Source organism: Desmodus rotundus, chromosome 11 (assembly GCF_022682495.2).
Source record: "Desmodus rotundus isolate HL8 chromosome 11, HLdesRot8A.1, whole genome shotgun sequence".
NCBI classification, from domain to species: domain Eukaryota; kingdom Metazoa; phylum Chordata; class Mammalia; order Chiroptera; family Phyllostomidae; genus Desmodus; species Desmodus rotundus.
In genome coordinates, this window is record NC_071397.1 from 58,938,017 (window position 1) to 58,951,522 (window position 13,506).

At 38.0% G+C, this 13,506-nt stretch overlaps 1 non-coding gene across 1 annotated transcript; it reads left to right on the forward strand.

The window, feature by feature from the left end:
- Positions 1-9,707: 9,707 nt before the first annotated feature.
- Positions 9,708-9,844, forward strand: LOC112297478 (small nucleolar RNA SNORA15). Its single transcript, XR_002974048.1, has one exon. It is a non-coding gene; the product is annotated as a small nucleolar RNA SNORA15 (small nucleolar RNA).
- Positions 9,845-13,506: the final 3,662 nt, after the last annotated feature.

Consider the following 13,506-nt stretch of genomic DNA (forward strand, 5'->3'; position numbering starts at 1 on the left):
AGCAGATGACTTACTGAATTGCAGGGCTCTGAGGCTCTCTTTTCTTGATTTCACTATTATGATTAAGAATCATCTTTTCAAAGTAATGTCTCTCCTGCATTATTTACTACTCCTTTCCTCCACAGCGTCAATTTCAGTCATTCGGTGGGATGCTTTTAAATGGAGAATTTAGTGAAACATTGGTGCAAGTGAAGCCCCCAGGCCACAAGGAAGTGAATTGTAGATCCAGCTTTCTGATATATTTGAGAGTAGATAGTTGTTTCCTGAGATTGGTTCTCTTTACCCACACCATTACTTCACAGACATTTCTGGTCTCTGCTCAGCCAGTTTCTGATAATGTTCCACTTGAATTAACTGGCTATTGAATAAGGGTTTTTTTTTAAAAGGCCCACGTGAATGAAAGCCCTTATCTCAGAGTTTTAGACAAGGCACTACACAGTCAGACTATATAGAAATCTTGTCAAGGTGCATGATAGATAAGATAAGTTAGCTCATGATAAGCCAACGGGATAATGTTTTTTCTTGCAGAATTGGGGTTACACACTGCCATTTGCCTATAAGAATACCTCCCACTCCTACTAATGTGAAGGGTACTCCTGGGCCAAGGACAAACACAGCCCTTTAGGATTTCAAAACCGGGTGAAGACTTTGAAATAATGGCTGGTCAATAGGTGGATCATCACCTGACTGAGTTAGAGATAATGATCTCTTGTTTCAAAGTTCCCTTGAGGAGTGGTGTGTTTTTCATCTGCAATCTCTGACCTGCACTCTGTCAGAAAATGTTAAAAGTAGAGAAACAGAATGATTATATGATCATAGAAATCCTGCTATTTTTGCCTTTTACTTGACAAAATTGGGTACATTTCCATTTATTTTACACCGTGACTTGATAAACCATATTTGTACTCACAGAGTCCAGGAGACAAAAGGCATTGACAAATATTACTTGAGTGAAATGATAAATGACATTGACTTTCATAAGCGCCAGGAAGTTCTGCTCCATGACACTCACTTGTTAACTTGGCCTTTCTCCTCAGCTTTTTATTTAGAAAATGATTCTTGTGCTCTTTTCAATCCCAATTGGGGTGGGAGGCAATGAATAAATAGCCCCCTAAGAGAAGACCTCTAGAGAGATGGATTTAAGATTCTAATTTCTCTCAAATCTTTAACAATTTCTCCCCATTATATCTACTTGTGAAGTCTCCAAGTTGCTCTAGGACAAGATTATTCTGAGGTCAGAGTGTTGCCCTGGCAGATCAGCACCAGCCCGTGTGCAAGTCCTGTGTGGCACAGAAGGCAAAGTGACCCAGAATGGTGAGCGAGTCGGCCGTGCTTTGGTTATCTATGCTAGGAAGAGTTTTATTTTGGATACTCAGTTCTTGTTTAATTAAGATGGTGATTTACTATACCTGCTCACACTCACATTCTCTGGTCTGGCTTTCTTTGAGGTCATGGCGGCCATCGTGGGAGCTGGCCTCCCTATTGTCACATCCCTGTCACCCTGAAAGGACGCCCCTCTCTGGCTTTGCCAGAGAACAGCAGGCTATTGATTGGATGAAAGATGAATAAACATCATTGTAGAACCTGCTTTCTTAGGAGTAAAGAATGTTTGGGTCAGATTTAGATCAGAAGATACTTTGTATAGCAATGAAGATAAATGCTACAGGCCATGAATTTCCATTCATGCTTCACTTTATGGGATTCCTTTACTGAATGAGCGAGCCCAAGGCACTTTTCACAGCTCAGCTGACTTTTATTTTGAAAGTCAGCAGGGAATACATAATATGGAAAATTCATTTCCGAGAAGAGGTGACCATAGACACAGAGCTTTGAAATGGTTAATACCCACGCTAACTACAATCTGGGCAGTCATTTATGGTGTGATCCATGAGAAGGAAAAAGTTTACTTTTAAAACCATTATCTCAATGCGCTTTGAGAATTTCACCCAAAGCATCATTCCTCGACTATTTAGAGTCTCTTAATGTTTGTGGGAGATAACCTCTTGACTTCCTTTTTCTGCAATATGCCTTGTCTGGTGAACCTGGAGTTCAGCAGAGAAAGATAACACCTTTCCTCCTGTGGACTTTGACAAATGATAAGTTCTGAGCCTACTGGAACCACTTTATTCTTATCCAGAGAAATCGAAGAGTCAGCATGTTCTTGTAAGATAAATCATTCACTTTCTAATTTTTGGTTAACCTCTGACATAGAATTGTGTTATGTGGCCATGGATTCTGGGCAGCTTTAGCAAAGATTATGGTGTTATCAATAAGGTTAAAATTAATAATGACTTTGACCTCATGTGGGTTTTGGAAATTCAGTGATGGTGAATATAAGCTACTTGTGATCTGAGGCAGGGGAGGCAGTCTGCACACGTGAGGCTAATATCTTGCCGCACCGCCTAAGCCACATCAGGTAACCGGGGTGGTTGGTGTACGTGACCGAATGTGGCCCTACAGTCACACTGGCCAGCATTCAAGTATGACCCTGCCCTTTCCTGGCTCTATTTACTTTTCAAAAATTACTCAATTTTGTGAAATTCCTTTTTTCATTTATTCAAGAGGAACCACAATTTGTATTTTATGGAGTTGCCTTGGTGATCAGTGAGAAAATGTGTAAAAACTGCGCACAGCCCTTGGCACATATTAAGTGCTCAGTACAAGCTGGTTTCCAAGTTCTCCATTTTGAGTTCATCAAAGGGGCTTTAATTATCAGAAGTTCGTAATTATTACACGGTTTCAACTATACACTGATCTGAGAACATAAGCCTGAAGAACAACATGAGAATAAAGCTCAGATATTCCTAGCTTTAAAATGGCTTAATTATTTCATTAGCAGAACTGTGAAAACTTACAATGCCTTGGAAACAAGTTTCATACTACCTTAGAAGGTGACTCTTTTTGGAAGCACATGTTTCCATTGCTGAAAGAGCCAACCCTTGTAGAATATTCTTTTCTGTCTAACCAAATAGCTGGGTAAATTTGCTTCCTAATTTCCCCTACCACAACAAACCTATAATTGACAGGAGAAATATCCACTGGATCACCCTAAACTTTCCCTTTCCTGATTGAGGTAGAATTTGTGTCATGGAAGAGGGAAAGTAGACGCCCAGGGAGAGTGGTGGTATTAGTATTAGTCATAAAAAAGATGGCTAACATTTATAGAGCTACGTGCCAACTACTTCACAAACACATCTGTTAATCCCACCAACGTCCCTAGAAAGAGAGTAATATGACCGACCTCGTTTGCAGAGGAGGAAACTAAGAAACAGAGAGGTTAACTAACTGGTCCAAGGCTATCTCTGCAGGAATGTGGAGGTGGGAATTTAAGTTCAGGTTATCTGAACGCAGAGCCGTGGTCTGTAAACCACCACACTTTTGGGGCCTGATAGCAGTGAATAGCTGCAGAGGGAGCTCAACAACCGGCCGGCCTAGTGGGCCACTTCCCACCAGGATGTCTCTGTAGTAGTGAGGTTCCCTGGAGATCCTTACTGCTCCTTAAGGAAGTGAAGATGGGTATCGTATCTACACCCATTGTTACATGAATAAAAAGAGTAGTGTGTGGGAGGGTGGTATTTGTCCATATCTGCTTATCCCGGTAAGACAAAAAGATACTTGGGAATTCCCAGGACCAGGCTTATGACATAATAAATAGCGACTGAATGTATTACGTATGAAAAGAAATGCTATGTGTGGAATTCCTGCGGTTTTCCTGGTTAGGTGGGAAACCTCTCCCTCACTTTGAATCTAGTGTCTCTTTCTATCACAGGTAAAAACAAACAATCCAATTGAAAAAATGAGCAGAAGATCTGAATAAACATTTTTTTCAAAGAAGACGTGAAATGGCCAATAGGTTCATGAAAAGGTGCTCAGTATTACTAATGGGGGAAATGCAAATCAAACCACAGTGAGATATTACCTCACACCTGTTAGAATGGTATCGTCAAAAAGACAAGAAATTGCAAGTGTCCGTAAAGAGATGAAGAAAAGCGAACCCTTGTGCAGTCTTGGTGGGGATTTAAATTGACACAGCCACTGAGGAAAACAATACGAAGGCTCCTCAAAAGCGAAAAATAGAACTACCATACAATCCAGCAATTCCACTTCTGGGTGGTTATCCAAAGAAAACAAAAACAGGGACTCTAACAGATATAAGCACCCCACTGCTGCATTCTTTACGATAGCCAAGATATGGGAATTACCTACGTTTCCATCAACAGATGAGTAGATTTTTTTGAAATGTGATATATACATATACACACATATACATACATACACATATAAACGTGTGTGTATACAGAATGGAATATTATTCAGACTTGGAAGGAAATCTTGTAGTAACAGGGATGACCTCGAGGGCATTATGCTAAATGAAATAATCCAGACAAAGACAAATTCTGTATGGTCTTACGCACATGTAAAATTCCCAAAAGAAAAAAATGGAGTTCATAGACACAAGGAATAGATTGGCGGTTGCCAGAGGCAGGATGTGGGGTGGTGTGTGAAATGGATAAAGGGGGTCGAAAAGTGCAAACTTGCAGATATGAACCAAATGTCATGAGTGTGTAACGTGTACCATGGTGACTACAGTTTAAGAACATATACTGTATTACGTATTTGGAAGCTGCTAAAAGAATGAATCTCAGAAGTTGTCATCACACCAAAAACTCTTGTAACTAATGCATGATGAGAGATGTCAGCTAGAATTATTATGATCATTGCATAATACAGTTCTCAAATATCAAATCATTAAGTTGCACACCTGAAACTTATGTTGTATGTCAATTACACCTCAATTTAAAAAATAATCACAAAGAAAGCTCAAATAGATGGATATATCTATGAACCTGAATTTCATCTGCTATAATCCAGCATGTTTCCCTCTATTTCAACTTGACAATTGGCTGGTATATGGAGAAATGGACTAGAAATCTAAGTTTGAAACTAAATGGAGACAGAAGAAAGAGCAATAAAAACGGAAGGAGGAAAAGAAGGCAGAGGTCACCAACTGACTAAGAATTAAATTTCACTAGCTACATACAACCTCGTCACGCCTCTGTGTCAAGCTGTCCATCTCTGAAAGTTCCTACTCTAGGTCCTTGTCTCCTTCACCCCCTTGCAGCCTGCCTATCACCCAGGGCTCACTCTCCTTACTATTTAATGTCCTCTTGTTCATGTTATAAACTGGTGATTGCCATGGACAACACTTTTGGAGTGGGTTGTTGTATAATCCTTGCTGTAGCATGCGGAAAATATTTTTGGGTTTACACAAATATTATTTGATGATCACCAGTATCTCGACCATCATAATCTCCACTGGTCATCTGGAAATTTCCAGAGGAGGAGGAGGTACTGGTTAAGAGCATGGGGCTTTGGAGCCAGACTCCTTATGAAAATTGGTTATGCTGTTAGTTGTGTACTTTCATCAAATGACTCAACCACTTTCCTCTATGCATTCTGGGTGATAATACTACCTATTATCTAGGGTGGCTACAGGATCAAGTGATATTAGGGTTTCTTAACTTTTTATGCCATGGACCTATTTCACAGTCTGGAGAAGTCCTTGGAGACTCTTCTCAGAATAATATACTTTAAATACATAAAATAAAATATATAGTACCATAAAGCAAAATAATCATATTATAGTTATCCAAATATTTTAAAAGCAAACTTGTGATTTGTAATAAATGCATTAAATAATAAGATCTAAAAGTAGGTATGATATCAAAAGAAATTTTCAAGTTTGTGATAAGTATAAATGTTATTTTGTGGTAGCTGTCCCAACTACAATGTGAAAATATCTGTGATTTCTATTGGTGACAAACACAAAGGTGCTGATAATGTCACCAAAGTTTGTTATTTGTGTCTTAGCATTTGAAAGAATGCAAAGTTCAAGTGAAAGGTTGGTGAAAATAAATATGTAATTTTTTTACTCCTCCTCTATTCAAGCCTTGGACTTTTCGGGGGGAGGCTGTGGATCCCAGGTGAAGGCCTTGGATTGATGGCAGACAGGGCTTAGCACAGAGTGGCTCACAGCGAGAGCTCTGTAAATGACTTGTTCCTACAGATTCCCTTTAGGAATTGAAGTGATGCTGTGCTACTTGTGCAAACCACATGAAATCTCCAATTTCACAGGTTAAAAGAAGAAATTTTGGCAATTCCATATGGTTCAATCTGATGTAATTTAGCAACTCTATAAAGTATCTTGTGAAACTGATTTTAGTATATATACTATGAGTTTGTTTGTTTGTTTTTTTCTATGTAAGTATGTATTAGCTTAGTGGGTTTTTAAAAGCATTGACTATTTGAAATTTCAATTGACTATTTCTTTCAGTTCTTTCCAGTATTTGTTGACAATGACAAATGGACACATATTGGGGTTATTCTAAGATTTACAATGCTTAAGATACATCATTATCTTGTTAATTATAAAACATTTGTTGTGGCAGTGATTTACTCATTCCTAATGACTCATTCAAACTGGAAAACCTCTCCCATGCCAAAAATTTTAGTCTTACAAATTTTAGTCTTACAAATTTTGAAGGAGCCCATGACCTAGCTGCATTTAGGTGTCACATATTATTTAAAAAGATACTATTTAAAGAATTATTTAAATAATTTAAAAATTATTTAAATAATTTGCCTCAATCACTTCCAAAAGAGTATCTAGTGCAGTCACAGAAGTAGCATGTCACTCTGGGCTGCACTATACTACCCCCAGACTGAAAGAAGGAAGGCAAGGGGGAGATTTCAGTTACTTAATATAAGTTCTCACTTTGTAAATTATATGATTGTCTAACCACTATGCTGTACACCTGAAACTAACACAAAATAATATTGGATGTCAACTGTAATTGACAAAAATTTAATTAAAAAGCTAAAATGACAAGCAAAACAAAACAAATCCATGTTCATACAGCCAAGTGTTATCACTGCTGGTGTATTTCCCTGTGGCCCCAGTTAGATGATAAAATCTGAAGGTACAGATTCTCTCTCTCGTCCATTATAATATCCCCACTACCTACTTCTGTGCCTTGTACAGGGCAGGCATTCAGTAAGTGTTTGTAGAATGAAAGAATGAAGAGATGAGGAAATGGAAGACTGGCTTCATCAACTGCTCCTCTCACCTCCAGCTGATAAAAGAGAAGAGTCGTTGGGCTGTGACTCGGTTTGGTCTGCCTCCAACACTCCAGTGCTAAGCTTGAGCTCTCAGAAATGTTGTCAGTTCAGCCCTGGCCAGCGTGGCTCAGTTGGTTGGAGTGTCGTCTGCTGCACCAAGAGGTTGAGGGTTCCATTCCCGACTGGGGCCTGTAAGGCAACCCATAGGTGCTTCTCTCCCTCTCTGTCTCTCTGCATCTCTCTGTCTCTCTCTCTCTGTCTCTCTGTCCCCCGCTTCCTCTCTCCCAAAAAGCAATGAAAAAATGTCCTTGGGTGAGGATAAAAGGAAGAAATATTGTCAATTCAATAAAATATAATTAAATGGAGGGAAATAATTAGTTTTATAAGCATTTGAAAAAGATTGCTGTTGAAAATGGTGCATGCTATGAAAGAGACCATATTAATCACGTTAAGCATATAAACAAGATTGCTGAAAACAAGGTTGACTTACCTAAAAAAAAAAACCTTTCAAACATAATCAAGCTCCTTAGTGTCATTTGTTTCCATTCAAATGGCTGATCATATTATTTAAAATGTGTAGTCTTTTATGTAAAATATGCTCATGAGAAATATGTAAAATATACTCATAAATAAAAACACTTGGTACATACTAAGTGTTCAAAAATATGTTAATTGGATTAATCAGGTAAGTAGAAATGACATCATTTTGTTGTTTTAATTTTGCCTTTTTAAAATTTGTTACAAAGCTTTGGTATCTTTTTGCATGTTTATTGATCTTATGTTTTTTTACACTGACATGTCTTTCTATGCCACTTGCCCTTCTTATTAAAAATGGGCTCCTATGTTTTAAATTGATCTATTAGAGCTCAATCGTTCATTCTAAAAATTGATACTATTTCCACAGTTTAATGTTCATTTTTTGGCATTGATTTGATTTGTGAATATGTGTTTGTTTTTGCCAACTCAATGATGAATATTATTCTATATTTTAAAAGGTGTTTTAAATATAATATTATAACATATTTACTTTTGTTTCATTCTGTTCTAGTTTAATGTCTTTATATTCACATCCTTCATCCATCTGATTTGGGGAAAAGGAATTATGCAGAGGTGTGGCTTCATTATTCCCCAAATGGCTATCTAGGTGTCCCCAAACCTTTCACTGCAAACCTGTTTTTTCCCCCACTGATTCAAAAACCCAACTTTATTGAAGTCACCCTGTCATAAACTTGTGATCACTTCTGAGTTCTTTCCACTGAGCTCTCTATTGTTGTAAACCACAATTATAGTTGGTTAATCCACAATTGCTATTTTCTTTCCCAGAATTTTCTTTGCTATTCTCTCATGTTTATTTTTCAGATAAACTTTACAGGCATTTTGCAATTTCCCTGGAACTTGTGATTTTGACTGGGATTTTATGAGTATTTAACCCAGTGCCTAACACATTTCAACCCTCTATAAGTGAAAAATACAATTGTAATTTCAAAAATAATTTTGATTACCACATCAAATGAATGGCAGGTATGAAAAAGATGAACATCTTTGCAATGTTGACACTCCTTATCAAGAGAAAATTTGGATAATTTACAATTATTTAAACTTAAAAAAAATCTACCTCAGTACAGATGTTCTACTAACAATGGAGTTACTTCATGATGAAACTATTATAAGTTGAACATATCTTAAGTCGAAACTGTATTTAATACGTGTAACCTATTGACCGTCATAGCTTAGCCTAGCCTAGCCTAGCCTAGCCCACCTTAAATGTGCCCAGAGCACTTATATCAGCCCACAGATGGGCAAAACCATCTAACACAAAGCCCGTTTTATGATAAAGTGTTGACTGCCTCGTGTAATTTACCGAATACACTACCTAAAAAACACTGGCAACACGGTACACTGCAGAGTGTTGGTTGTTTACTCTTGCAGTCACACGGCTGACTGGGAACTGCCCAGTAGCATAACAGTGTATGGCACCACACATCACTAACCCAGGAAAATATCAGAATTCTAAATCTAGAAAGTATAGTTTCTACTGAATGTGTACCATTTTCACACCACCCTAAAACCAAAAACTTTTAAGTTGAACCATCAAAAGCTGGGACCACCTAGAGTTAAGCTGATTTTCTACTCACTGTCCTCCCTGCAACAACAAATTTACACCTTCCTTAAACCTTTCTCAGTGTCTGTACTTTCCTAGAGAAAGTCTATAGCACCTGGCTACAATTCCTTTATCTTCCTCCAAAGTTGCAAGCCTACCTCCATTTGTATTCCTTCTCCCCTTCTCCATCCCAGTTATGATTCTCATATTGCTTAATCCAAAAGTCATATCCATTTTCCATGCCTCATCTGACTTGACTTCTCAGCAGAATATTTAACAGCATTTATTATTTCCTTCTAGATATAGACTCTTCCCTTGGCTTCCCCACTTCACTCTTGGATTTTCACTCCTTCTCTGATGGCTTCTTCTAAGCCTTCTTTAGTTTTAATGTTTAAGTTTACCAGGAATTTTCCCAGGGTCCCTTCTTTTCTTCTTCTTCCCACTCTCCCGTAATGACCGCAAGGACCCTCTTTAATTGTCATCTAAGGAACAGCTGAGTACTGTGGTCCTTTTGTCATTAGCAGCTTATACAGCCAGACACTATGCAAAAGTAAAGTCTTCCCTTTAAAATGATGGTATGCCAAGTTTTTTCATAGCATATCATTACTAAAAGTAGAAATAAATTTTAAAAATCATCAGTCCCTTCTTATCCGTGGTTTCAGTTAACTGCGTTAACCATGGTCCAAAAATATTAAGTGGAAAATTCCAGAAATAAGCAATTCATAAGTTTTAAATTACATGTGATTCTGAATAGTATTATGAAATCTTGTGCCATGCTGCTCTGTCCCATTTAAGATGTGAATCATCCCTTTGTTCAGCGTATCCACACTCTATATGCTTCCCGCACATTAGTCACTTTGTAGCGATCTGGTTATCAGCTCTCCTGTTATGGTATCTCAGTGCTGCGTTCAGGCAATCCTTATTTTACTTAATGATACCCCCAAAGCCATTCACATAACTCTTGTTTCAGTACATTGTTATAATTGTTCAATTTTATTATGATGGCTGCTAATCTCTTACTATGCCTAATTTATAAATTAAAATATCATAGGTACCCATGTACAGGAAAAAAACACACTATATATGGGGTTTGGTACTATCTGTGGTTTCAGATATCCACTAGGGATGTTAGAATATATTTCTTGTGGTCAAAGACCAAGAACTTTTATCCCCGACTCATACCTCTTATTTTTCTGTGTTTCAGTTGGAAATATCTACTTGATTACTTGAGAGTTCCACTTCAAAGTCTCACTGGCATTGTATCTTAGATTTCAAACTGAACCGCACCACTCCCTACCCGACTTCAGATACGTACTCCTTTAATTCTCCCCACCTGGGAATATGGCTGCTCCATCCACTCCATTGCTCATGCCAAAATCTGAGTACAATCTATAATATCAACATCTTACATTCAAATCATTACCAAATCTGTCTAGTATTTCTTGAACCCATTCACATATTCTCATCATCACTACCCCCACCCAAATCCAAGAACCCCATCAACAGCCTGGACTCCTATGCCAGCTTCTATTTCTGCATATTTTTAGGTATCCTTTCCAACCAAGCTAGTCTCTGACTGAAAGTCAAAGTAATAGTTTTAAAAAAATTAATTTGATATTACTTCCTTGCTTATAGCATTTTTAGTGGTTTCCCATTATTCTCATAGGAAAGTTACTATAATCCACAAGGTTCAGTGTGACCTGTCCCCAAACTATTTCTTCAGCATTACCTTCTATCAAACTTCCTTATGATCACTATACTTTGTGTGACCACTTTTTCAAAGGTGAAAAATCTTTAATCTTTCTCCTCCTTTCTTGTTTGGCCAATTCCTACTCATTCCTAAGCTTCACTTTAAATGTTACATCCTCAGGAAGGTCTTTCTTCACCCTTGAGTACGGGCTAGATTCCAATATTTGCACACATTTATGGTACCAGATACTCTTCCTCCTGCTACATTATAGTAGTCATATAATTCTTTGTGCGTTTATTTTTGTAATTTACTAGATTGAATTCTACATGATGCCAAGGACTGTATAATTTTTAAAACCTTTTTATTAATAGTAGAGGAGTCATATGAAGTTGTAAGAAATAGTACAGAGAGACTCTGTGTATACTTGCCCGTTTCCCCCAATGGCAACACCTTGAATAATCAGAGTACAATGTCACAACCAGGGTACTAACATCAATGACATGAGCCAACCTGATTCAGAGTTCACCATGTGCTCATCTCTGTGTGTGTTTCATTCTATGAGACTTTAACACATGGAGATTCGTGCGACCACCACACAGTCAAGACACTGAACAGGTCCATTGGAGGGATCCCTCGTGCTACCTTAGTCCACCAAATAAATAGGACAAAGCTGGTGAGGCACTGGGAATCTTTGTGAGCAAGTGATTTCTACAAAACTAATTCCAAGCTTAACTAATGAATTCACCTTCTAATAATATCTAGCATGTCACAGGGATTGGCATGGATTATAAACACAGCAACTAACTCATTATCTTGTCAAACTACAATATTTTAATGTTAGGAGAAAGATTTTTTACTTATTAACCAAGATAAAAATAAAAGTAGATGAAGTGGGAAAAGACTAAAACTACATGATTTTGCTAGATGATAGCAGCGGGGTCTTCTCCTGTCCTATGAGAGGTAGCAATTGAGAAGGAATGAGTTCAGTTAAGGAAATTAGAAAGATCTGGTCCTGGCTGGTGTGGCTCAGTGGATTGAGTACTGGTCTGCGAACCAAAGGATCACTGGTTCATTTCCTGGTCAGGGCACATGCCTGGGTTATGGGCCAGGTCCCCAGTACGGGACGTGTGAGAGGCACCCACATATTGATGTTTCTCTCCCTCTCTTTCTCATTCCCTTCCCCTCTCTCTAAAAATAAATAAATAGAATCTTTAAAAAAAAAAGAGTTGTCACCAAAAATGACTTAAAAAAAAAAAAGATCTGGCTACAAATTCCTTCACTGCAATTTACTAGGCTATGGGACCATGGGCAAGTTATTTAACTTCTGAGTTTCAATTTCTTCATCTGGAAATGGGGCACATGCCCAATATACAATGCTTTTACAATGATTAAATGAGATAATATATTAAAAATAAGAACTACCTTATCACTCAACACAGAGCAGGTTCTCAAATAAGTGAAAAAAATGCTGATATCCTACATTTGGCCTTTCCCCCATTTCTACCTGAGATTGATTTAGAACCCAAGGGAATTTAGGTTATATTTCTGAACATATATCTGACATTAAACATTGTGAACCTTATTGCCTATCTCTGAATATAGTAGAAGTTTGGTAAATGTGACTTACAATGGTAAATTTAAAAAAACTGTAAAAAGATATTTAGAAAACCATGTTAAAGGGGTTCTGAACACCAATTCCAACGTGTATACATGGGTTCCCACATATCACTACGCAATTTCCAGCACCCTCTGGGCATCTTACAATTTAACTGAATTCTGACACTGTCTACCCAGAGATAGCATCAGATCCCACAGGTTAAAGGCTCAGTCCCACAAGACTACACACCACCCTTGCACATGCCAATCACAAGCCCAGGTTGTTACCTGTATTTCTGACTCATTGGTTACAAGTCACAAATTTCTACAACCCCTCCCTTGGGTTGAATTAACTTGCAAGAGTGGTTCACAGAACTCAAGGAAACATTTTACTTACAAAAGTATGGGTTTGTTATTGAAGTCTATAATTCAGGAACAGCCAGATGGAAGAGACACATGAAGTAAGGCATGGGGAAAGGGCTCAGAGCTTCCATGGACTCTCCAGGAATGCTACCATCCCCAAATCACCACATATTCACCAAACCAGAAGCTCTCCGAACCTCCTGTTTTTATGGAGGATTCGTTATGTAGGCATGATTAACTCACTAGCCATTAGTGAATGATTCAAACTTCGGCCCCTTACCCCTTCCCATAAATCAGTGGGTAGGACTGAAAGCTATTCATGGGTAGTTCTCTGGACAACCAGACACTATCTTTAGGTGCCGTCCAAAAGTCACTTGATTAACGTATACCTATTTCACCTTTATGGCTCTAAAGCGTTTTCAGAAACTGAGGGTAGGGGACCAAGTATTGTAATAAAAGATGCTCCCATTGTTCTTGTGCTTAGGAAATTCCAGGGGGTTGGGAACTGAGAGCCAGGAACTGTGGATGAAGATCAAATATACATGAGAAATGTATTTGTCACCTGAATGACCAATATGTATTTCTTATATTGCCCACCTTTTCTGAAGTTCTTTAATGTTAGGCCACATTAAGAGTT